This window comes from Ambystoma mexicanum, chromosome 2p (assembly GCF_040938575.1).
Source record: "Ambystoma mexicanum isolate Mex_15411 chromosome 2p, UKY_AmexF1_1, whole genome shotgun sequence".
Taxonomy (NCBI): Eukaryota; Metazoa; Chordata; class Amphibia; order Caudata; family Ambystomatidae; genus Ambystoma; species Ambystoma mexicanum.
The window spans coordinates 147,056,473-147,083,759 of NC_090923.1; the positions used below are offsets into that span (position 1 = coordinate 147,056,473).

Genomic DNA, 27,287 nt, shown 5'->3' on the forward strand with positions numbered 1-27,287 from the left:
GCCCCCATTCCATCTCTTCATATTGCATATTGGGGGGGAGTGAGTAGTAACAGAGGGAAAGAGTGATTATATTGTCTTTGGTTGAATTCATATCAAGTTAATTTCTGTGTTGCATTCTTTCATATCATTGCATGCATTTCCTTGAACCCATACAAAGTATTCTCTGCTACATTAATGTTCCTATTCCTTCTCATAATTGATTAAAGAGATTGTTGATATTGTCATATTACCCATTCTGATCATTGCATAAATATTCATAAGTGTGATATTCAGATATTGTTTATATTCATAAAAGTTTGACATATATATTGTACAATCCCTCAAATAAATCTTTTAATTTGCAAAACAAACTTACTTCTTGGCTCAGTGAGGCCGGGGTGATTCAAAGAGAGGGGCGTTATATAAGGGTACATCATCAAGAATTAAAAGAACTTTTGACATAAAAATACATAAATAAGGGTTTCCATTGGGCATCCCATAGTAGGCATTGACTTAGTTGGAGTGCTGGGTTGAAACTGCTTACAGTACAAAACAATCTTGTGATTCTACAGGCATTCCTATCGCCTTCCAAGAAAGAATCCTACCCCATCCTGGCATTAGTGGATTGCGGAGCCATGGGCATATTCATAGATCATGATTGGGTCACTAGTCACAACATCCCCCACGAAACACGAGAGACTATGCAACCTGTAGAAGCTATTGATGGGAGACCCTTATCTTCAGGATCCATAACCCTTCAAACCAAAGAGCTTCTTCTTTCTATAAAGCCCTCCCGGAATACCTGGACACCAACTTGGAAAATGGAACTATTCGACCATCCTAGTCCCCAGCGGGCGCTTCCCTTTTCTTCGTCCCTAAGAAGGATTCCAAGGAGCTTAGGCCATGTTTGGATTACCGTGGCCTTAACCAATCCACTCTCAAGGACCGTTACCCATTGCCTCTTATCTCGGACATCCTGGAAGCAGTGAGAGGTGCAGTCATCTTCACAAAACTATGTCTTGGGGGTGCCTACCATCTTATTCGTATAAGAGAAGGTGATGAATGGAAAACAGCCTTTAGAACACCCTTCGGCCATTTTGAATACTTGGTCATGCACTTTGGACTTGCTAATGCCCCTGCAATTTTCCAATGTTTCATGGATCGGTCTTTTCTGATTTGCTGTTCCTCTTCATCATTGTATACTTAGACGACATACTGATCTACTCCAAGGACCATCTGAAACACGAAGAACATGTAAGGGCAGTCTTACAAAGTTTACGAGAGCATAAGCTCCTGGCCAATCCCGAGAAATGTCTTTTCCATTTATCAACCGTTCACTATCTCAGATTCGTTCTTAGCCCAAGGGGGATTGGAATGGATTCTTCCAAGTGTGACTCCATCCTATCTTGGCCTGTTCCAACCAATGTTAAACAAATACAATCCTTCCTGGGGCTTGCTAATTTCTACAGGAAATTTATACCCACATTTTCTGAGATTGTGCACCCCATTGTCACATTATTAAAGAAAGATACCCCCTTTCAGTGGACCTCAGCCCAAGATTCGGCATTTCAATGGTTGAAGTCGGAGTTCACACAAGCTCCCATCCTAGCCCAACGCGACACTGACCGACCCTTCCTTGATGAAACTGATGCCTCCAACTACGCCATCAGGGCAGACCTGAAACAGGAACTTGGCGACAGGTTAGAACACCCCATTGCCTATCTCTCCTGCACCTTGATTCCCATTCTCATTATCCCATCCTGGAGAAGGAATTGTTAGCCATTCGTCAAGCCTTCACTGATTGGTGTTATCTCCATCTAGGAGCCAAAGAACAAGTCCGCACGGACCATCGGAATCTCCAAGTCCTACAATCCCTGGAATGTAGAAACAGTCGCCAACCCAGTTGGGCCTTCTTTTTTGCCCAATACCAATTTCAAATCCATCATTTTCCTGGAACACCTAACATTATAGCAGATGCCTTTTCCAGACGTCCTGATTACGAACCCCTTAAGGACCGGACCTTTCCTAAGGTGTTTCCCAACACCATATTTGTTGCTCAAGCAGTTACTCTCTTGGAGGATTTTCAAGTCCAAACTCAGTTCTCTGAACAACCCTGGAATATCAAAACAATAGACGGATATCTATTCATGGACAATCAGCTGGTCATCCCTACTCCTGGATTGAGACAAAAGATCACAAGCTTATGCCATGATACTCTCCATTCAGGACACCATGGCATCACTAACACCCTCCGTTTTATACAAAGACAGTTTTGGTGGGCAAGGATGAAGGAGGACATCAAGATCCATGTCCAGACTTGTGCAGTCTGTAATCAGAACAAACATGACAATAAAAGACCGGCAGGTCTCCTACATCAACCAGCACTACCAACAAGACCCTGGGAAATCATTTCCACAGATTTTATCTTAGAACTACCTTCTTCCAAAGGCTACACGACTATAACGGTTACCATTGATTTGATCACACATATGGCTCACTTTGCGCCTCTATACAAACTACCATCCTCATTTGCACTTGCTGGGATTTTTCTTTAACACTTATTCCGGCTTCATGGACTACCTTCCAAAATCATTTCCGACAGAGGACCCCAGTACATATCCCAGTTTTGGAAACGGCTATGTCGTATATTGGGAATTCGGGTTATCATCCACAGACCAATGGAGCTACCGAACAAGTAAACCAAACCCTGGAACAGTATCTTCGTTGCTTCGCCACCAAAGTCCAGGATGATTGGTCACTCTTAATACCTGTGGCCAAATTCACATACAATAATTCGGATCATTCTGCTATCAAGGCCAGTCCTTTCTTCTGTAGTCAAGGATTTCATCCTTCAGTCCTACCATTCGTTCTCCCACATCCTCCCCCAGTTCCTGCGGTTGATTCCTGGATTGAAGCACTAATCAATGTGCACAAAGAATCAAAGGAACACCTAGAAAAGGCCCGAAGAGATGTTAAACATTATGCAGACTCCAAAAGAAGACCTGGGCCTTCCTATTCAATAGGCGATAAGGTCTGGTTATCCTCTAAACTCCCTCCTCGTCACCTACGACCAAACAAATTGGCTCCCAGGTATTACGGACCCTTTTCTATGAAAGAAATTGTTAATCCAGTGGCCTTTCAACTCCGACTACCAGAGTCATGGAAAAGGATTCATCCAGTCTTCCACACTTCTCTGTTAAAACCATATGTTCAGCCCTCTCGAACTGCTCCAAGATCTACCCCAGTGATTGTCAATGACCACCTCGAATATGAGGTCTCCAGAATTCGTGACTCTAGGTATCAACGTGGTCAACTACAGTATTTGGTCGAGTGGAAAGGGTATCCTCCCAGTGAACGCACCTGGGAACCCGTTTCAAACATGAATGCCCCCCGGCTGATATGAAGATACCATCTCATCCATCCAGGCAAACCCGGAGGAGCTGGGCTTCAGAGGAGGCATACTGTCATGAACCGCCACCTGCGTCCATTCTGGACATGGTCCCTGACCCATAGAGGACTGAATTCCGTGATCTCCCAACATGGCCGTTTGATGCTGAACGCAGATTACCAGTCTTTACGCGTTACGTTCATCATTCTACAAAACAGTCACGCCCCGCGGTTCTGCGCGTCTCAACGCTGCCGCTCGGTGTAATCGGACGTGTGTTGCCGGAGTTCGCTCGGGGCTTCCTTCCGAGTCCTGTTCCCCGATTCCTTGAATCTTCTTCCTTTCCTTCCCCTTCCTCAAACTTACCTTCGAGCTTCTTCCTGGATCCTCGCCTTCGCTCGGCTCACGGCGAGCTCAGACTGTGTTCCCTTCCTGGTTCGTGGTCCTGGACATCTGAACGCCTCCTGGTGTAGGACTGCTATCCTCACGCTGGAACCCGAAGACCAGCACACAGGTCTATACAAATCCCGGACCGTGCGCAAGAAATCATCCGAGAAGGTCACAAGCAAGGAAAAACAGGTGAGAAGGGGAGAGACTTGTGACATATACACAATGTATTTGTTTGAGATCTTGCACAGATCAGAATTTAAATTGAGGAAAAAACTGTTTTATTGTTCAGCAATACTTGTGTAACAATCCCAGTTTTTCCACTGCACTTGCGCCTTTGTCGACTTGTTGTGTGGTGATTGTGCATCCAACTACAAAACTCAGTGACCACAGTGTCACCATCTACAATGTTTCACGAACAACACTTATCGACACATCCTTGTTTTGGGCCAAAGTCTATGGGGTCTATCCTGCTATCAGCACAAGAACCTCCTTTGATATTGCCGGGCCTTGTTCAGGAATTCCCAATATTAAAAACAATATTGGGAAGTCCTGATGAAGGCCAGAACTTGTATGTGTGTAGAACTAGCGTTAATAATTAAAAATGTTTGTTTGTTTCAAGACTTGTCTGATTAGAGCTGCGATATCAGAATCCAGGTTATGTGTACTGGATAGGAGTGTCCTTTATATTTTCCATCTGCATTTGGCCTTGATACTTACATTTGTCACTGTGCCCTTAAACTAGAAGATAACCCCCTGCTTGGTAAACTGAGTGCAAGTGATCTTATTGCACAAGATGTCATGTAGCATATTCATTGCCTCATATTATTATGTAATAGAGCAAGAGACACAAAAAACACAAGGGACTTTGATGGACCAAACTAACCATGGAATTCAATTTGTAGAACTTAACATACATTGAAGATGCTCGAACGGACAATGAAATTGCACCCATATTTAAACTTGTTGACCTATACAATCTGTACAGCATGCGGATGAATCAACCTAGCAGTGATCTTTCAGGACGCATACATTCTACAGAACTGAAAAACAGGATACTTGATTACTAGCACATAAGCAATGCCATCATGTGATGCTTATATTTAATAATGATATTGGATCTGCGCTGAGCAAAGCATATGAATGCGAAGCAGATAGTGACACTGTTCATCTTTCTAAAGCAGCAAATATAGTGAGAAGAGACATCTTTAAAATGAAAAATCACTTCAACTGATCTTTTAGAGACAAGTGTCAGGAATACTCTGTGCCAGCATCTCTGTTAGCACTGGTTGCTATGGTTACAAACATCCCAAACATTAAAGCACATTCAAGTTCTCCAACAATGCCACAACCAATCCTCACTGTTAGTTACTAACATACAACAGTTTAGTGAGACGTCGGAAGTATGAGTCTGAAAGAGCCTTCAGGCACAATGGAGAGCGGGAAACTCCTTTGCCTATCTACTTAGGTATTTAAGCCATGCACGAACTTGCCAGCAGGAACCTATTGAAACCCTGCAGAAGCTCAGCTTAAGCAAATCAGACGACTGTGTGCTATACATATCATCTGAACTTGGCAATGAAATGGGTTATCACTATCACACAGAAAATGCTGTCATTCCTCTTCAGTTAAAAGGAGGGATGTTCAAAACTAGTGCGGTTGACAATATAGACCACAATACAAGCTCTTCCACAGCTCATGACTCTTTCCATGCTAGAGGAATATCAATATTTCAACATCCAGATGATAATTTTACAGGGACGGATTGGACTATGACTAAAATTCCTTGTGCTGAGCAAGTGACTAAACATCTTCCTGAGTGCTGCACCAGCTTACCCCCTGTTCCTCCTATGAGAACCGATTGTCCTCTGCCAACAGTAGGAAGGAATATACCTGGCTGAAGCATGTAAAAGGTTCTGGCTTGTGACAACCTACAAGGGATGAAGTAATCACCTTGGCACCATATCACGCAAGTCAACAAGAAGAAACTCAAAAAGATTGTGAAATAAAATTTTCATCCATGCGTCCTCTATTTCCAGATCATGCTATGTCAGTGGCCATGATTCACCACTCAATGAATACAATACAATCACAATTCAATTCACCATACAATTAAAGGTCTTAATGCTGGGGAGATTCCAAACATTACGCTTGAGTAGCCATTCTATGCATTGGCAAAACAAATCCAGTGCAACTGGCCAACTATTCATGGCGAAGATCAATTTATTGTAATATTTGGTGGGCTGCATAATGAGATGGCAGTTCTCAAGGTTCTTGGAAATCTCTTCGATGAAAGTGAGTGGACTGGAGCACTTGTTCGGGCCGATATTACCACAGCTGGAAAAGCAGATACATTTATAAAAGGTTCCCATGTGATTTGTACCCACAGGGCTCATCAAATCACAGCCAGTAGTCTCTTTTTACATCTTCAGCAGGCCTGCAATGACTACAGGCAAGACATAGAGGATAGCAGTCAAGTTTAGTCACTTGAAGACTGGTGTAAAGACAGAAGTGATGCTGGTACCCAATTGAAATTCTGGTACATCATTCTAAAACTAGAACTTATGATGACTTTTGTAAGAGCGATACAAGGATATTTTCAGCTCTATTTAGAGGCGCTATCCAAGATTGTTACGTCATTCTACTCCTTGGACCATGCACACTATGCACAATGGATTCCTGCCCATCTACGTGATATGGGTTCCCTTTAAAAGCATTACCCTAACATCTATGCAGAATTCATGCAAAGAAAGTTTGTCACAAAAAAGTCAGAGTGTGTTCTATGCTATTGCCATTGATCAGGCCAATGAACAACATAACACATCAGTAAAAGGTGATGGAAGGGCTGTAGGCCTGACAGAAAACCCAACAGCTCTGCATCGTTGGATGGTCCTGAGATGGGCCGCCTAGTTGAAGAATTGAATTCTACAAAGAGTTGGGAAAATTAGGAGTGTCACCACGAGGCCAACAAACATTCACAGATGTCATTTGCTGAAGATATTGGGTCTCTTACTCATGCAACACACAATATGGAAAACCAATTTAGGGAGAGCAGCTGTGATCTAAAGGTACTTCACAGCAGAAATATAGTACATCCACCAGTTGCAGACACATTGCTAAATATTGAAAGAATTTGAGTTAACCAGTATGAATGATGTCAGCAACAGGCTTAGTAATCAAACTAAACGTATCTCAGATCCTATTAAGCGGAGTAACCGCCACCACGTCAGCCATCCTCCAGTTCGTGAAAATCCAAGTAAACAGTTACAGCTGACATTGCTGAGGAATGACTGCTCACTATTTTCTAGACCAGATACGTAATGGAGACCTGGATGATTTCTTTAGACACCAAAAACAAGCCTATCCTCCAGCACTGTCGAATCTATGGAGTCTGAAAACCAGAACAAAGTCTGATTTATTGACTTGTCTGAAAGAACTCACACCCAGAAAAACACTACTTCCAAACCAACAGTCCAAATGACCATCCTTGTCGGCGCTGCAATTGTCAACATGCTGACACCAGGATTTGCAAAAATATTAGATGGTTATGCCAGTACTGTGTTTATACCCTACATAAAATCTCATCTTCAATATGTTCCAAGGCTAGATATCACCTGGGTTGTGTACAGGCCTGATAGCTTGAAGTGTGACACACGCAGTAAAAGGGGGTAAAAGGTGTCCAGAAACGCATTGAACCAAGAAATGCACTTCCTAAAAATGGGTAGGATTTTCTCAGGGTTGATAAGACTGAATTGTTCTCTTTCTTGGCAAACACCTTAACACCTATTGACACAAACAAGCAGGTAATTACCACAAATAGTAACAATGTTCTTTCTATATATCATCATCATGGTGTGGTACTGGCTCCATGCTCACACAAAGAAGCATACTATTTATGTGATGCTGTGCAGTAAGGATATAACAATGCCAAAATACGCACTGTGGGCACCGACGTCATAGGTCTTGCCATCAATTCGGCACAACATCTGAACATTGAGGAACTTTGGGTTGCTTTTGGAGTTTGGAAGAACTTCTGGTTCTTTGCCGCTCATGAGTTAGCAAGAGCTTTGGGTCCTGATCGTTGTACTGCCTTACTGATGTTTCATGCAATAACTGGGTGTGGCACTGGGTCCTTTTTTGGAGGAAGAGGCAGGAGGACTGCATGGGACACCTGCAATGCATACTGACATGTCACCTCAGCTTTTTGTGGATTGGCTGGCAGGCCTAATCAGCAGGCAGTAGAAGAAATGCTGAAGCCTTTGGAATGATTTGTAGTATTGCTATATGATTGTACTAGAACCAACACACATGTCAATGAAGCAAGAAAACATCTATTGACTGGTGGAGCAATTGACAATCTTCAGAAAGGTTGAGCAATTGAGTCTATCTCCAAATCAAGATGCGCTCAGCATACAAAAGGAACTGCCTACCAGGCTGGTTGTTGATAGGCCCAAACGATGGTCGCAACACCTCAGCTTCCATCGCTAAGGGATTGGGGGTGGAAGAAGGGTGAAGGTGGATGGGAAAGATCCTGTACAACCCTACCAGAGGCTATGCAAGCGTACACGGAACTCTTTCAATGTGGCTGTACATAATAGTACAAGTGTAAGAAGGCTGCCCTCCAGTGTACTTACTGCTCTTTGTACTTGTGATGCTCTTTGTACTGACTGAACTAAGGGGGAGGTTATTACCAAAAATCTATTTGAGGAATAGTATCAATATTCATTCAATAACAAACAATAACATATAACATTACAATCAGTAATAAAAGACACTGTATTTGCATTACATAAACATCACTCAATAATTGTTAATGGTTTTGTTTTTCTTCCATTGACTAAATCAATGAATGTATATATTGTGCTATACATTATGAGAAAAAAACATTATTTCTATTAGGCTTCATTCATACTTCTAAAATGTACAATAAGCATTGCATGACCACAAGTAAATGACTGAGCAATTAATAGTTACACAAATTAGGATACCTAAATGACAACTAGTCACCATTTTTTAAAAAGGGCTGCCAACTTTGTTATAGAAAAAATCAGAGATTTTCTCATAGCCAAAAATATTCATTAGGGTGTGGTCTAAACGTGTGCCAAAGTTCATGGTTCTATCATCAAAGGCAAAATTGTTTCACCTATCTGCAGTGCTAAGACACCTATCTGAATAGCGAATTAATGTGATTTTGCAAGTGTCCAAAACCCAAATTCAAAATCAAATGAGAGGATTTCTTGGAACAACTGTTAACTGTCAGAAATGGATATTGGAATGTGCCTGAATAGTAACCCCTTCCAAAATCTTACTCTTGATTCGGATCCTCTACCCATCCAATAGTCATCTGAAGCTGAAGAAGCCTTACTAAAAATCAAGCACGAATTGTAAAAGCTCCAGCTTTGGGTCTGCCCAATTCTTAACAGTCTTTTACCCTGTTTTATGATGAACGGGAACATTTTGGTCAAGGTGTTTTAACTGAAATGCATGGTGATGAGACCTGCTCTTTTGCATATTACAATGCTGCACTAGATCATGTGGCTTCAGGGTTACCATCATGTTTTTGCAATCCGTGGCAGCAATTAATGTATTAGTTGGGAAAGCTGATGCTTTGTATCAGGGACATCCAGGTATTGTTCTGGTATCACTTCCTGTTTTCTGCAGCTTCTGAAGGGCAAGACCCATGACCTTTAAAATTCCCAGTTGACAAGTTATGATAAATTGCTAATCGTTACAGTGAATGTAACCTTAAATCAATGCTCTGTTTTAAAACCTGCCTCACTCCTCCCAACTCCCTTAGTTGGGGAGCCCATGAGGGTATAGTGGTAATTGTAAATGTCATGATCCCTAGAAGACTTCATAGCCCTTAAATGATTATGTTTGTGGTTGAATTGTGTTTCTGTAATAACCTAGGCAGTGTTTCTGCAAGTTACGTAATATGTAAGCCACATGTTGTTTTGGAGGCATATCAGCTGGCTAATGTTCATTTGGCTAGGGTTTTGAATTGGTGGAACTCATGCATGCGTGTGTCATGGCTATGGGTACAATAGCTCCAATGTATACTGATTCGGGTACACCAGTGGTGTGGTGCACTATTTTGGTGTGCTCTGGAAGCAGCATGGCTATCTGACCTCCACTGTTACCCCTATTCTTAATGGAACATAAGCTTGTGCTTTAATGGATGATCTTCTGCTCCACACTTTACAGAGGAGGGCAACAGCCTGACTGATGAATAAGGCTGAACTGCAGCCACAGAAGGCACCCCTGGCACCAAACACTATCCTTGTCTGTGTTTCAGTGCAACAATCACTGATTGCAACTCTTTCCATTCTAGCGGTGCTGTAGGATTGGGCTCCTGAGAATAAAACGGTAGTATTTTGATGCTCTGTGGATGGTTGCCTAGTAGAGCCCTGACTGCTCCTTCCTCATCTTGCCGGATTGACACGTTCTATAGCTCATTGTGGGTAAGGAGTAATGATCGCTGTGATTAATAGAGACTGGCATGCTGCCTACTTACAGTACACAGTAGTACAGACTTATTTTTTTACATTGTCCTATTTGTTTAACCCAAAATGTGGAAAAAGCTGTATAGACTTTGCCGTCTGTACATCTAACCCTGGATGATCCCTTTATTAATGTGCAGATCGATTTCATGAAGGTTCCCTAATGTCTCAAATGTGAGTTCTGTCCCGTGGTGTTTGACATATTTACAGGGAGGATGGAGGCCTGTCCTTGCTAAATAAAAAAATAAAAAAGCTGATTCATCACTGAGGCTAAGAAACTTCTCACAGAGCCTAAACTTTCTCAAGGCTGGAAGCTAGAGTGTGTGTGGTGCGAGTGCAGTGGGGAATGAAGGCTCAAGAAACCAACAATCAAGGCCAAAAAGACAAACAAACCAAAGACAAAAGTGTTACAAAACTATCAAGCCTTATCGAAGGTTCTCTGCTCTCACTGCAGGACAGAAGCCTACAAAACCACACTTCCCAGTAGTCCCATGGCCAGGAACTACAATAAACAAGCCATGTTGGGAGTGGCATGTTGGCGTGCATGCACGCTGAGCAAAGCATAGGGCTTGTGCTCGAGTTTCCTCCCAGGCAAGATGCATGCTGTGCAGCACCGGCCACAGGGATACATGCGTGGAGCCACGCCCCACATGATCACGATCCCAGCCCCTCGCAAAGTTATTATAATGCTGCAGTGCTCTCAAAGACAGTGGGGAAGCAGGGGGATATGTGCAGGGGGCCCAACCCGAAAACGGGCCCCTGCTCCCCATAAGCTAAGTACCGAAGTACCGCACCAGCTGCTGCAAGCTTCAAGCAACCCCACATTTACCTGCGCGCCTAACCCGGTCATCATAGGCAACGCAAGCATTACTAGGATGGCGTACAGGCTGTCCTGATTACGGACAACCTCAGCCTGATATGCGGAGGACCACAGGCTCACGGACCTGCACGCTGCATGCAAATTAGCTATGTGCGGCCTCCAACTAATGCTGCATGCCACTCAGCCAGGTGCGGCCCGCAACAAATAGCGCTGCATGTAAAACACACATGCGGCCCCCGCATGTCATTAGCATTCCTATGCTGCTAACCCAGAGCCCATAGCCTCCCACAGTTGAACCCACGCAAGCTGTGAGCCACGTGCAGCCTTATTCGTGTGAAGTAATATTGGCTATCTTTGCAGCATTTGAACTGCTCCTGCTGTCCAGACCAGAGTGCACACAGGTGAGGAGTCAACAAGGGACACTCCAGCAGCCATACCCAGAGCATTCTTCTGTTTAGTACTGGTACATGCCAGAGCCCACTGTTGTGCACTGCATAGATTCCGGGGGGGGGGGGGTCATCTAGGCATGTACGTGTGAGAGTGTTTAGGAGCTAATACCGTGTACACTGTGTTACTTACCCTATGTTCACGTACCCATCCAAAACCTCTTCCTAATCCTCATCCCTGTTGTCCTCACTCTCGTATGCCCAGTCTTGCAGGCGCCAAAACCACAGTGGGGGTGGTTGGTTCGTGCCACTTCCACGCCTCAGAGCTGCGGACCTAGATTTAGTCTTCCTGCTATTATTGAAAGTGACAGAGGCTTCTCCTTCTCTGGGCCGGTGGTCAGAGACATGTAGAGGGCTCTTAATAGTCTTCAGCGTTTTTACTGTGCTTACCATCTTCAATCTAGTGGAACAGTTCAATACTGTAAGGGTGATATTAAACTTCCTGTTCACATTTTGTGAAGAGATTGGCTTCTGATGGTCAGAAGCATTGCCATTAGTATAATTACATATGCAAAATAATTCCAACAAGAAGCATATGTTATTGGCTCATGAGACTTTGACTAGACATCCTATGCGTATGCCATGTTGTGAACTCAACGTGTTTGGTTCTCCAACTAGAAGATGGAAATGTCTTAGCCTTCACAAGGGACTTACACATGTTTATCTGATTTCTCCATTTGCAGGTCATGGAAAGACATCCTGGTCCAGCTGCCGCACCTTGCCTTCCCTTCAGCTATGAAAATGGGAGTACTTGGGAATACACCAGAGAAAGTCAGCACAGGAACCTGGTTGGAATTGGCCTCTACAGGTTCTTACCACTCAGACAGCCGTGAAGTGTCCGGGGCGGTGAGTCCCACCTCAGCAACTTCAACAGCATCTGTGACCATTTCTCTGGTCAATACTGGAGAGGGGGCATCCGCCAACTCTTCCTCATTGATGTCTTTACACATATGCAGTGATCCTGAGACGGGAACTGCGATAGCTTCACCTTCTCAGGTTTATCCTGATGCTCCAGTGATGGTGTTTCAGGCAGCTCCAACAAGTTGCAGATTCACACTGTCAGTGAGTGCCGATTCAAGCACGGCATGATGGCAGCCTGTGCTTGTTTGTGCTTCATAAGGCTCTGATTTTACAGTGCACTGTGGTTATAACCTCTGTCATTTAGAGGAGGGTACTGAGAATATATTGTATTCTGATAAGAGGTCTGCCTGATTTTGTGTATAGTGTTTCCGAGCGTCATGACTCATTTGAATCATGAGACACTTGAAGGAGATGTTCAGAGGTGCAGCAAAGATATTGTTTGTGAAAAACCTTTTTGGGTTCCGATGTACAACTGTGTTGCTGGATTGATTCTGTATTTGGTTGGCCTACTTGTTGTGATTTGCATTTAGGGTCACCTATGCCAGATCCAGGTGACCTTTCAGTTCATCTGCTAACCAATCCGAATGACAACTGTGGTATGCTCCCATTGCTCGTTCTCTTGCGTTTAGCCATATAGTCAGCATACCAGCTTTTCGAGAACTTGTAAGAACTGACTAAATCTTGAACGTGCCTTGCCTGCCATACAAATCCAGAGCAGCATTCAGCTGAGACAATAACTATTCTTAATAGCTGGCTTAGAAAATGATACTTTTACAACTTCAGTGCTGTCGTTCACAATAACAGTTCTAATGAACACCCTTGGATTGAAAGAAAACATGTTTTTCCATGCTACATGGCAGTATGCCTGCATTAAGACCATCTCCTATTGCTGGAACTGTGTTCCACTTACACATGATTTAGCTTCTGGCTTTCCTGTATCCAGAAACTAAATCACATTCTCTTTAACTGGGATGATATTTCGAAATAACCTTAGACTAGTTTCTGGATCAAAAGGTCCTAAACCATGCTTTGGTCATTATTCATTGCTACGATTTTCAGGCCCTCTGAACTTTCCCCGTTCCTCTGTGACAATGATAGAGGTTCTTGTTTGGGCATGAACTGATGCAGATAATCTCTATATACTAGAACAATTTTGGTTATTAACAATGTTACTTTTTCGTTTGACACATGATTCTCATTTGTGAATTTTGGACATTCCACTTGTCACAGAGTGTACTTTATTGGTGAAACCAATGCTTGTAGCTTCTTACCCATGGAGTGGGGTGGTAGATGCTGCATGGGGTACATTCTGCCTGCCATTAGACATTTATCTAAAGTGCCTTGTCCACAAAGAAAGAAGAATGTATTAGGTTGGGAACTCTCGATGATATCATGGGACTCATAATGCCTGGAGTAGGTGTTAAAGTGAACCATAAGCAGATGCTGAAATGGTCCTTAAATTCTGGAGAAAGTGACAAATGATAGAGCAATTTTCTGTTCACTGATCACTCATGATCAAGTTACTAAATGCACTATAGTACCAAAAAAACCTATTGACCCTATGTATCATATCTAATCTCACATCATAACTCATACGAGAACATATGTACTGTATGCAGAAAATACATATACTAGATGGCCCCCATGGCACTGGTTGACCAGTTCAATTGGCTCACTAGAAGATTTCATGCTGATTTTTGCATTACCACACTGTGGGTATTATCCTATTAATACTTGTTGGCTAGATGAGCATTGAAATGACTGAAGAAAAAGACTTAATTAATTACAGGTTCATGAAAAGTTGTTTTTGATATTTAAAAAATTCACATTGATTTGTATGAACTGTTCCCTCAATATGTGTGAAGATGTAAGACTAGCAGAGTTAGACTCAGCAGAGAGAATTGGGAAAGAATACGGCAGTAGGTTGAAATGAGGAGTCGCGGAAATATCAAGTTGCAATGTATGTCTAAGCAAACACTGATGGCAATAACAAATGACAAAAACAAGCCTTGCCTTCTAATCTTCATTGCCTAGGTTTAGCTAGAGGACTTCATCTTAACATATATACACTTGCTAATAAGCTGGATTTCCTTTTTGGCACACTGAAGACAGAATATATGCACATTCTTGCCTAACTGAGGCACCATCCTTGTTCATATAAATCTGTGCACACAACTCATTTCCAGCAGGTTGCACTAGCTGCAAACAGAACACTGATAAAGCATAGCAGGTGCAATTGAAGTGCAAGCACACAAGTGCTCTGCTTTCATTCAGAAGGTTTAGGGAGTGTTCCAGGAGAGCTCCAACGTTGGCTGCTTTCACATACTTGCTTGGTGTGATGAACCTCCTTAAAAAGTCATACATTCTTATTCCATGCTCATAAGCTTCAGTGTGTTAGAACACCTACTGAAAGTGAAGTAATAGGGGTGGGGATGCACAGGATGGGTACTTGTCTGGTATGTTCATGTGTCTTCCTTGCAGCTGGTGCAGTTAAATATCTACCAAACTAATCTCATCTAAACTGGAGTCTGATTTTTATGTCTTCTTCATCAACAGGAACCTCATAATGAAGTCCACTAAGAATCGGTGCTTCAAAGGTAGTCTTGACATATCAAAGACACACTCGCACAAGGCTGCTGATCAATGGAGTCCCTTTGAAGTCGACAGATATTGGAAGGTTGTTGAGTTAGAATAGTGCAGAGCAGAGGGTAAGCCGGGAGAGTGGTTTCAAAATCTTGATTTCTGCTAGGGCTAACTACACATCCTGCCCTGACCCCTTCCTGACGACAAAGCACTCTGAGTATGATATCACAAGACAACTGATAATTGTTTCAGCTGCCTAGATTTTAGCCCTGACAACTGGATTTCTTTGGATGAATCCCCTCTTACATTTTGCCTTTAAAAGGAAAGAACCCTTATCTTAGATGATTCTTCTTTGGACTGCAGGACAAGAAGGATTTACCTGATTTATCATAGAGGTGAAGCTAGATTTCTCCAAGGAAAAGAAAGGTCCTTTTCCTAACCACCTTAGGGATACATTTTGGTTGACACTGCTGTGAACAAGGCCTCTGCAACTGAGACACTGGTGCCCAGGAACTGATGTACAAAAGGTTGCAGTACCCTTCAGGTGTGCTCTACAACTCTTCCTGGCTGGAATGTGCAACACAAAGGACCTACCTTGCTCCTGAGACACTGAAGTGTGTCTCCCAGCGCCCACAGAAAGAATGGAAGTGAACCTTGGCTCTCCTTGCATCTCCAAACTTCCTCAATGCTGGTTTGGGCAACTTTGATGCCCGGGAACTGCTGGCATTCTCTATGACCTTGAAGATGCCCTACCGCCTCTGCATCTATAGTTTCGCTCAGCCGCGACACTAAAATTCCATCATGAGAATTGCTGAATCTACAATCATTCCTAACTCGACACTGCTGCCTGACCATAAGCTACTTGCAGCTCCGAGCTCATGCTGGGAGCTGATGCTGGGACAGTACCCTGATGCCATGTTGCACCATGTTGAACCAGACTAGCCTGCTCACTCCACTTCTCTACACCCTAGGCTGTCAACTTTTCTAGCACCAGCAAACTAACATCGCCTGCTATCTCCAGAATATTTGACCCTCGGGCGGTCACCATTGGCGAACAGCACAGCATCATTGGACCCTTTCCTGCCACTTCTCGACTTCACCCCAGCTCACCACCAAAAAATCTCCCAGACTCGGTTTGAGCTGAAAGCCTGGCTCAATGCTGTTGTTCCCCAAAGACAAGAAAATAAGGCATTTGAAAGTGCCCTGTCCCCTTGGTCTGCCTTAAAGGATCCCTGTGGCTTTTAAGCATCCTCTTCATTTTCTTCCTAAAAGTCATATCCATGAACATTGGCATGTGCTGCTCAAATCAATTGCATGCTCCCTTTCTTCACCCGGCGTACCACCTTTATACCTAAAGGCTGCATTCTCTTTGTTCCCTTTTTAGAGGTGGGTCCTTATTATTTTTTGTTAGTTGTGTGCATTGTTTTGTTTTCATAAACACTCCTATTTTTCTAGAACCGCGGTTGGACATTCTTTTATTTTGGTACTGTCATATTGTTGATGTTGCAACTATATTAACTTATACCCGTCCTGAAGATTATAGCCTTCCTTAAGCCCAAAGTAAGAAAAGATACTACAGCGATATACCTGTCGGGCTGTGCCTGTTTTATAATTATATTATATTTAGAATCACTCCTGATTTAATAGTGTAGGGTGAGCAAGTGGTTTAGCTACTATTCATCCTTGAACTCCTGCAGAGACATAGTCATTTCCTCACACTGAGTTTCTTGCTAGGAACTAGGATTAAAAATAGTGTTTTTGATCAAAGCATGTGAAATAATTTTGAATTATTTTTTGAATTAATTAATTTTGCAAATAGTTCCTTAAAGACAAAAAAGAGTTTGCAGCTCATTTAATGAAGTCCCTCCCAACTTCAACTACTCATTACCACTGACTGCTATAAAATTATCTTATGACCAAAGCATCACCATGATCCACTCGGTCATTCATTCTCAGAGCACCTGCCAACCTATAGAAAATAAGAATAATAAATGTAAATGTAACACACAGGTGAAAGAATCAATGTAATAGGCAGAATACATGAAAGGAACTCTTTGATGCAAAACTATATACTTCCCAACCCCCACCACCTAACACACAGTGGAAGTGGCATTTCCAAAATGGACTATCTATAGCTGAGTTTTCACCATATTGTACTTTGGCATGAATTATGGAGGCAGCAGGGTCCATCTAACATTTATCAGTTAATGTTCTATTTAGCCTGACCCAAAAACAATAAAGCACTGGAGGATATATGGTAATATAGCTCACTGCCTTGCTTAGCTCCAAGTCAAGCATCCCATTCTGTACACTATCAGCGCTTTGGTGACAAAGCATGTACAAGTGTAATAAAAGCTTCAACACAGTGCAGAACTTCACTAGGTGCTCAGTGCCAAATCACGTATTGCATTGAGTGGCTACTCTTCAGTACAGTAGATCATGCAACCTGTTTGGCAAGGCTAAAGCCTTGCACATCGGCAGTGTAGTTTGCATCCACCCCCATACTATGGAGAGGTGCAATTATTCTGCTTTTAAACATATCAGTGATGTGTGAGGGAATAAATATGTGGGAGGTTAGTTGCAGAGATGCTGGGTATCTCATGGCAGAAAGGGCACTTTGTGTGTTCATCAGTATTGCAAATCTCAATGAGAAGAACTATGGAGGCAGAAAAGCGCAATTCCACTATGGGGCCACATATCACAAGATTATGAAGAGTCGCCATCTTTTGTGCGGCTAACTACAAAAGTTTGCCTGCCCAAGATTGGTTCTCACAACTGAAGAACCAATGATGCAGGCAGTTCCTCCTCTAGTCTTTCTATTTGCAAAATATCCAAATCATTTGAAGGGACAGTGTTCACAGGATTTGCACAGGTGCTCTGAAGAATATAAGTTAAGTGCTTCTTTCATGTGCACACATTCGCCTAAGTGCTACTGCTCCACATGCATGTATAGTGCACAGGCCTTTACGGGCACTGCAACCACATTCACTTCAGGAGCTTACTGTCAAAGCTATATTGGCACCCTAGTCTCTTACTAGCACAATCAGGTCTCAGTGAATGCAACACAAGCACTCGACGTCGGAACTTACTGATTGAATCACACACCATAGGCTGAAATATAACTTTCTTCATTGATTTCTTGATGTTATCCTTGATGCTTGGTAGGTGCATATTTCTTTATGTTAAGTGCATCATGGAGAAAAAACTGTTAAGTAATGACAGACCACCACAAATTGGAAAGTGCTTAACTGGGACATTCCTCCAAAAAAGCCATGCTCAGGTAGGAAAATCTATACCAAAGGAAAGTATTCAAAGAAAGACCACCACCAGTTTAAAAACAGAACTGGGAGCTTCAGCTTGCTCACAGCATTTGAAAAAGAGATGTACAAGGAAATGTCAGCAGCCCACCTATAATCAGACTATGTGTCCAAAGCAGAAGAACCCAGCAATCATTTGCTCATTGAAAAATTGTCCAATCTGAGATGAAAAACACAGCATGTCACAGGAGAGGCAAAACCCGAATTTGGGCATGGCATTGTGTATATTTTACATGTGATATTTTACTTTACAGGACTAGAAATCAGCTTTATATCAAGAAACATACAGAGATATTAAAAATAAGTTGGGAAAGGACTTTGAGTGTAAAGAAAAAGTTATACTGCTCTGTTTTCAGTGACAAATGCAATGGAGAAAGGAGGGCCACATTTGTGAATAAAGCCACTTTGGCTGAATGATATTGCTCACCCAATCCACCGCAACACAACAACAGGACTGGGGCAATGGCGGGATTTCCCTGGAGAAAGGTGTGACTGTGGAATCCGATCATAAAATCTGATGACTCTGCCTGGAATTGATTCTCTATCTGCGGGCCCCTAAAATCAAAACAAATGATGTTCATTTACAACTTTTTTTCCTGTCTCTGAGCTTAGGCTAAAGATTTTAAATATCAAGAAATAGGCCCTCTGCAACAGTCACCTCTCAAGAAATAAAATCCCCCATCTTTAATGACATCTTTAATGGAGAAGGAACTTTGCATTTTTAGAGACTGGATGTCTACAAAAGTTAAATCCTAGGATCACTCAAGGGGGCTGCACTGAAGTGGTAAATCGCCTTGACAGCAGTCAAAGAACTTGCACCGTGGCAACAGCATTCACAGGAGTCATGAGTGCCTCAGCACTCAGCTCCAAAAGGAGTTGATAACAGATGTTCTGTTACACTGCAGAGAAACTAGAGATGCCATGTAATATTTTGGAAATAAGAAAACAATATATACCTAAATGAACCTCACATTGGAAATTATATTATTGATTTTAACTGCTGAATGAAAGGTCATAGAGAGTATTTTTTTTCAAATGATGAGGTTGAAAGCTCGGTCAACTTGAGTATGAAATTATTATTTTAATGCTCATGTAATTATGTAAATTAGGCACACATGGATATTTTTTACATAGACATAGAGCAGAAGGTGTTTTAAGGAGCAACAAGACAAAGAGGGGGCAGGGATGAAGAAGAACAAAAATGATCCTGCTAGGCCTTGTGTCATTTGGATCATGCAAGTACAGTAACAAGAAGTTCAGTGAAGTGGGGAGGTGGGGGAAAGTGCCAGTCAGACCGGAAAGTGCTAATGCTAGGAAGGGCAGGTACGAGTGGAGAGCATGCAAATGCGGGGGGTAAGAGATTGTAAGGAGGAAGGCGAGTAGAGTGACCCTGGGCTAGGCGAATGCTAAGGGAGGTCCTAGCATCTGTGCCAGAGAGCCCTTTATTCTAAGCTGGAAATTGAATTGTTGTGTAAAAGTATTAGACAAATACAAACATCTGTAACACACAAACCACACATCGTGTTTCGACGCAAATCACATAATTTAATTCGCCTGAGTGATAGTAATCTGATGAACTGATTAGTAACACAATCACATTTGTACAACATGCTATTTTAGAAAGTTACAATTGTTTAATCTGCACATCTACAAGATGACATCACATCAATTGGGAGGACAACTGGTTGTAGAAGTCACTCCAATAAGACTTCCCTCTTCATTAATATGCCCAATTAGCAGTTGGTTTAGTGGGATGTTACTTTTTGAACACTGGGGTAAAAAAGGGTTGAGCAAAGAAATTCCTCTTTTTTGACAGGGGGCTGTTGTGGTTGAGGAAGGCAATGTAGAAAAACAGGATCCACAACTAGCTACCCTACTTCCATACACATAAGGTGGTTGGTGACTCAGAAACCATATGACATACACAGGCTGTCAGTGAATATAGGAACAGCCATACACCAGGTTCAATAGAAAATACATATTTTAATTGGTATACATTGTAACGTAAAGTTTTAAAACAATAAAAGACCAAATATTAGACAAACATTATTGTGTTGTGATTATGAAGGAGCCATACATAATGTGTCTCAAGGGACAAACACAGGATGTTAAACAGTAATTTTGTCTTTTTGTGATGTTAGTAACAAAAACTGACAGATGAGATCAGTTTCCATGTGAGGATCATTTCTCATGGAGCGTCAACACATATTTGTGTTCCTAGGTATTAAAGAAAACACAATAATCGACTAGATGTTTTATCAGTGTGTCTTCAAAACCCGTCTTGAGGACGCTTAGCACTGTAGATATCAGGGCCAGATCACACTTTGCTTCGTGCACAAGCCCTTGTGTACCAAAACACTTTTATTGTAATTTTTCTAAGTGTGTGAAGCCTTTTACTGGATGGTTGTCTCGCTGGAGGATTAATCTGCATAAGTTGCAACTTATTCTCTCAGATGCAGCTTCACAGGTACTCAGACTAGATTTCCTTTTCTGTTAGCACCGTTCTACACAGTACTATTATGACTACCAACTTTGGGCTCCCAATTAGACCCCTCTCCCTTTTTGCACGGGCAGGTGGGGGAACATTCACATCAGCTAATCAGAACAGACACTCCCATTCCATAGGAAGTTACACACCTTGTCCCTGTTTAATCATGCTTTATTTCACTTCTTGGCACTCCAATATGGGCATTGTGTGCCATTCTGAAGCAATCAGTGCGTTCTAGTTTGCAGGCATGGCTGCCTTTATAATCCACACCCGGAGATCAACCCGTGCTTCGTGTGCTTACTGTAGCTTGCAGCACACGCTTACCGCCGTCCAGCTCACAGTCTTCAGATTCTGATTCAGTTTTCCCGTGGCTGGCTTCAGCGCTCGTATCATCGGCTTCGATACTGGAACGAGAAGAAGAGAGAAAGGCAATCAGGCAAGCAGTGAGTTTTTGCGCATACAGATCCCCGCTCTGCGCGATTAAAGACAGAACTGAAATACACGTTGCGCATTGCTTGGAGCAAGAACCAGCTTTTCCACCGCCTATTGTGATAATTTCATCCGACGCTGGGGACCCTGCAGAGAAATAAGTTAGAATTCTTCTGATCCACAGCTCCGCTTCACAGTCAGCTCTACAGTTCAGTGCTGAAACTGGGCACGCGAATCAGCAAACGCTATAGCGGAACAGAGTTATTTGAATTATACAACCCCAGTGTGGTTCTGGGTGGTCACGGACTTGGTGACTCTACAAACTGGTGTGACAAGTGACTGCTTCTTTTCGTGCACTTGGATACCTGGCTGTAGGAGAAAGAAGATGCTGTTTAGATCGGTCACTTGTGTGCTGCGAGTGTGGTGCCTCCTTGTCCCACAAGTACTATGAGAAGGACGGACAGCTGTACTGCAAGAAGGACTACTGGCTGCACTTCGGGGAGCTGTGCCACGGCTGCTCCTAACAGATCACCAAAGTCCTTGTCATGTGTTCTCCGTTCCATTTTTTGTTACTGCTGATTTCAATATTAATTTCCACGAAGCACCAGTAAGCACTTGTTGTGACTTGAGTGTCGTGTAGGCAGAAGAGGCCTCCGTCCCCAAATTCCGCACAGAGAGAACCCAAAGTCACTCTCTGCGCAGCCGTTGAGGCCACAGGCGGAGATGTTCAAATCCGGGACCGCGAACCTCTGGGACCCCAAGCTGCTGCAAGAAAATGCGGATTAGGTACCAAGCAATAAGCAATAAACCACAGTGTTAGGAAAAACGTAAAGGTCTTACCTAAGGAGGTCAAGGTAGAGATGATGAAACTAATGGGGAGGTACGGGACCCACGTGGACTGAATTACCCCAAAAGGAGTAGTAGTCGGCTTATCCGCCTGTTAGCAGGAGTAAACGTGGAGCTGTGAGACAAGAAGTCCAAAGAGTCGAAGTGCCAGAGGGAGAATCCGTGAGGCAGTCCAAACAGTCCGTGGTCGAAAGCCGAAAATAATCACCAAGTAACAAATCCAAGGGGAAAACCAAGAAGAGTCCAGTAGAGCAGGCCAGGTCGATTCCGTGAGTACTCAATGATCCGAAGTACGTAACGCCAAACAGGATGCAGAGCACAGCTGTGAAGCAATGAGTACCTGGGTTTCCTGTGTTTAAGTACTCGCGCTTCTGGTCACGTGATGAGCGCTTCGGGTCACGTGATGCGCGGCTGGGTCACGTGATCGCGCAAGCGCGTCACGCGACCTTACAGTCCCGCGACGCGGAAGCACGATGCTAGTCCTTCGTGATCCCAGGCGCCAAGGTAACTGCCAGTGAAGAAACGGCCGTAGCCTGAGAGCAGTCCTGGTACGGACCAGGCGCGGCCGCGTGTGCAAGGCATGTGAGTATCCACGTGAGTCCTGGAGAGGAGAGGGAGAAAGGGATGAGCGAGACGGGGGGCGGGGGAGCGCTTTGGAGACCACACGATCCCGGGCCAGTGGTGTGCGCGTGGGAGGAATCGTGACAGCACTATTTACTGGTAGGACGGGCTGGAGGAGTGTGAGGATCTTTTCGCATGTTGCTGCTGCCGTGCCGCCAAGAGGACGTCTTTGGCTGCAACACCGCCTTTGCCTGAATGAGCGTCATTGCTCCGCCGCCTGCCTGCTCCGATTTTTTATTTTTTTTTCTACTAATACCCATGGTGCAGCGCACCACGAAGCACCAGTAAGCACTGTTTACTGGTAGGACCGGCTGGAGGAGTGTGAGGACCTTTTCACATGTTGCTGCTGCCGTGCCGCCAAGAGGACATCTTTGGCTGCAACACCGCCTTTGTCTGAAGGTGATTACACAGCGTTTTTGGATTGTATCTAAACTCCGTTGGCCAATGGATTTGTGTAAAAATACAGACTTATGGGCATTTATGTACGGACTCTTAGTCTGTACTATTGTATTACTGTAAGAAGTACTATAAGAAGTACTAGGTAATTCAAGTATCTTACCTTGCTTTCTTTTCCTTGATTTGCAGCGAGCGTCATTGGCTCCGCCCCCTGCCTGCTCTGATTTTTTTTTCTTTTTTTTTTCTTTTCTACTAATACCCATGGTGCAGCGCACCTGCGCGTGCACCATGAAGCACCAGTAAGCACGGTTTACTGTTCACTGTGACTGGTGCGAGGTGTCGGTTTAACGTTTTTTTTGTTACTTTCTACCCCTAGTAGTACATGATTGGTGATCTACTGTGGTGGAAAAAGATTCAGTGTTGGACTTTTGGCTGGTAAGAATAAGTTGTGACTTAGTTGGTTTTGTTTCATTTATGTGCTACTTTGACAGACGTAATTGATCCATTACTTCTCTCTGAGTCTCTTTGCTTAAGTGGGCAATAAGGTGTATTTCAATCTGCCTTTTGTGATCGAAGATGGAAAAAAAAGAAAGCTGCCTTTGCAATGAAAGATATTAGAGTTGATTTTTTCAATGCTGTTAGCACACGTCGTGCGAGTTTGGCGCGGGCTGCTGCTCTTCTTCTTCCAGTTATTAGTGATGAGGAAAAAGCCTTGTTGCAATGCGCGCTGGATTGTTCTCCTAATTGTAAAACTACAGACGATGCAATAGATCCCTCGCAACCTCTCTTTGCAGATGAAGAACTACCTGAATTTATTTCGGGGAGGGAGACTAACGTTGTGGAAGAGGTTGTTTTGGAGGAACCTAATGTGATGAAAAAAAGCAGTTTTTGCTATGACAACTTTGCTGATACCCCATTTAGCCCATCTATGGAAGCAAGGCATGGGTCAGTTTCGGATGCTATACCTAAAAATCAACCGACCGATAGGGGAGTAGGATCTTATTTTATTGCAACTCTAAGCATATTTAACAGACTGCTTCTATCGGAAATGAGAAAACAGACAGCAGCTCTGACTAATTTAACTGCAGAGTTTCTGAAAATGCCTCAGTATATAACTGAGTCTTTTGCTGAGGCATTGAATAAAGAAACCCCCATTATTGTGGCCCATGTCCAAGGGCTACTAAGGGATAATGTAAAAACTGTCCTGGATAAATATGCTGCACTTGAAAAGATAATCATTATTCCATCTACACAAGCAGTTGGGGGTGGTTCACTCTCGGAAAGCTTAATTATTGAGACACAGGCAGAGGCCACTGACATTGGTAATGAAAAAATGGCTCCTTGAAGACTCTTAAGAACGACGTCTGTGAGGTGAACATTTCTAAATGACAGAGTAAGAAATTGGCCAAACAAAATAAGAAAAAAAACAACAATGCGGCTAGAGACAAAATGTTGCAAAAATGTATGAGAAAAGTGGACATACAACAATTAGCCTGTGAAGAGGGTGCTATGCTTTTGGACCCTACTTTGATTCAGACAAACTCGGGGGCTAATGTTTTGACAACGGCTATCATGACTGGACAAACAACTGATGTGGAATGTGCTCAAAGAGGCGCTTTCACAGAAGGAGAGAATACTTTGAGTGAAGCCTTAAAACGAAAATCAGATATCATGTATCAAATCTATAAAGGACCTCATTCTCTGGACCTTAGTAAAGAAAATCAAAACCCAAAAGGTGTCTGGGGTATTAAACACCACAAAGGTTGTACTACTAACAGTGCCCCCAAGGCTGTACAAATGCTGCATCCCATATTAGTCAACTGTGTAGGTCACACTAGAGAATCGATCTATGAAATGCAACCTAAGGTAACCACTCGTGTGAAACAATCTGAAATTTCAGTTAATACTGGTTTGGGCAGTGTGGATTGGAGTAGCAACAATGGTGTTGGAAGAACAGACACTCACTCTAATGTTAATAACAATGTGAATGGGGAATGTGAGTTTCTTTTTTCCAATGCCAATCATGAGACAATTGTTGTTGCTCTGGGTACTAATGAAGAGGCAAAAGAGAATGATTTAAGGCGTATTATTTTGAAGGTGTTGGGTGAGAATCAGGCCTCTATTAATAATTGTACCTTGGGAATTAACCAATCTAGACTGCCAAAAGGAGAGGTCCCCGTTTCAACCCAGGGGAATGCACCTAGTGGGACGGGAAGAGCTGACCACAAAGTCAAATTTAATGAACACGAAACTGATATTGTGGATTCCTTTTCCGATAACATGGACACCGATTTAAGAAAACCTGTGTTTCCTGAAATCCCGGGTCTGATTTTGAAAGTACTATTTAAAGATCAAGGTCATATCTCATTAAACAGATCATACATTTTATCCTTACTAGCTACTATACCTGAGCTTAGTTTGATCACTTCTGCGGATATCACTTTGGTTGATTTTATTCACAGACTTAGATACGACTATGTAAGGGTCGTTATTCCTTCTCCTTTGGTAAGGTCTCTGTTGTTAAAGAAAGCCGAATTACTTCAAAAACTAGGTTTTGATATCTATGAACACAAAACTCAAGTGCCACTACAACAGAAGCCTAGGCTGCATGAGGCAGAGCAATCAGAATCAAACCAAGCTAATAAGTCTTCAGATGATGAATCGGATTTGAACAAGCAGGAATGGAGGTGGTTGGCCTTGACTCTGAGGGAATCTATCGATTCACTCAGAAAACTTGGTAAACCCCTCTACCTCCTGTTTGACCCTTAAACTGGTGAGCTGGAACTCGCGGGGTTGCTTGAATCTTTTGAATAATGAAAAAGTTATGAGCTATTTATCGCAATTTGACTTTGTTCTTCTTCCGGAGACTTGGTCAAGGGAGCAGCTGTGCTGGGAAGGGTTTACTGTTGTTACCATTTGTGCACATGGTTCCAATAGGGGTTGCCCAAAGGGTGGTTTACTTATAGCCATCAAACAAACAAATCTTCTCTCCAAAATGGGGGAATGGTGTCTGGAACACCACTTTCTTGTGGCTGCATTTAAATTACGAACAAACAAAGATTGTCTTTCTGTCCTCTTTATTAACATCTATTAGAACCCTAGTGAACTGACTGACCAGCAACTTGGAAGGGAACTTACCAAATTGGGTGTAATAATTGACTCCTGGCGAGAGTCAAACCGGGGAGGTCAAATTGTTATGGCTGGTGATATGAATGCCAACTGTCTTTGTGAACAGCTATCGGGTGATGAAATGTTGGCAAATGCAGAACAGCATTCACGGGTGGGAGGTAACAGCATTTTACGTGGAAGGCTGTGGATGCACTTTGCGGAATCCTTGGGGTTAGATCTTCTCAGAGGGGGCCATCACACTTGGAAAGCCAGAGGTCTTGAATCAACTATAGATTATATTCTTTTTTCTTCTGGTATTTTTAGGATTATAAGTGATTTTGAGGTTCTGGACTCTAGCACGAGTGATCATTGTTTTATCACCTTTAAAATGGCCTTTGATTTTCAAACTCCTGTTAATGAAAAGTATACTCACAGGGTGATGTTAAATCAGCAGGGGAACAGAATTAAATGGTGCCACAAAAAGAATGTGAAGTTTACATCGACAATGATAAATGATTATCTATCCATGTCTGAGCTCCATCGTGATGATTGCTACTCATCTTTAAATTTCTCTAACTACATTAAAAATACCATTGACAACTTGGTTACTCTTCCTGAGACGGGTAAGAAAGTGAAGATCAAAAATAGACACCACACGGATATAGTGGTCCATGCACTTAAATTTTTACATAGAAGAGAACTCAGACAATTAAAAAAAGAAGGTTTACTACCTTCTGAATACAGCATGAGAAAAAACAAAATTAAACAATCTTATAAAAATTGGCACATTCAATATAGAGCTTCAGGATATGGCTGTGAATGTTATTAATGAGGATGTATGGCGGTGCCATTTTTCCAAATTATATACTGTCAATGAGGCGACATGTAAATTAATAATTGCTGAAAGTCAGTCTTGGTCTTTGAAGGCTTCAATGTATGATATTATAGATCTTATCAAGAAATCTAAAAACTCAGGAGCCACCGGACCGAATAATATGTCTAATAAATTGTTAAATATGGACCCTGTAATATGGGGAAATATTCTGTCCACATTGTATGCCAACATCTTAGAGACCAAGGTTATTCCACTTTCTTGGAAAGTTTCCATAGTCATACCGGTT

General features: G+C 42.7%; 1 protein-coding gene across 2 annotated transcripts in view; it reads right to left on the minus strand.

Annotated features, from left to right (window-relative positions):
- SLC41A3 (solute carrier family 41 member 3) overlaps positions 1–27,287 on the minus strand; it is an 864,281-nt gene that overhangs the window by 816,601 nt on the left and 20,393 nt on the right. The window contains exon 1 of one of the 2 annotated variants that reach the window (XM_069643390.1): positions 18,706–18,833. The exons of the other annotated variant lie outside the window; for it this stretch is intronic. The gene's annotated coding sequence lies outside the window, so the exon portion shown is untranslated. Of the gene's footprint in view, positions 1–18,705; positions 18,834–27,287 lie in introns of those variants that run through there. 2 annotated transcript variants of the gene reach the window in all.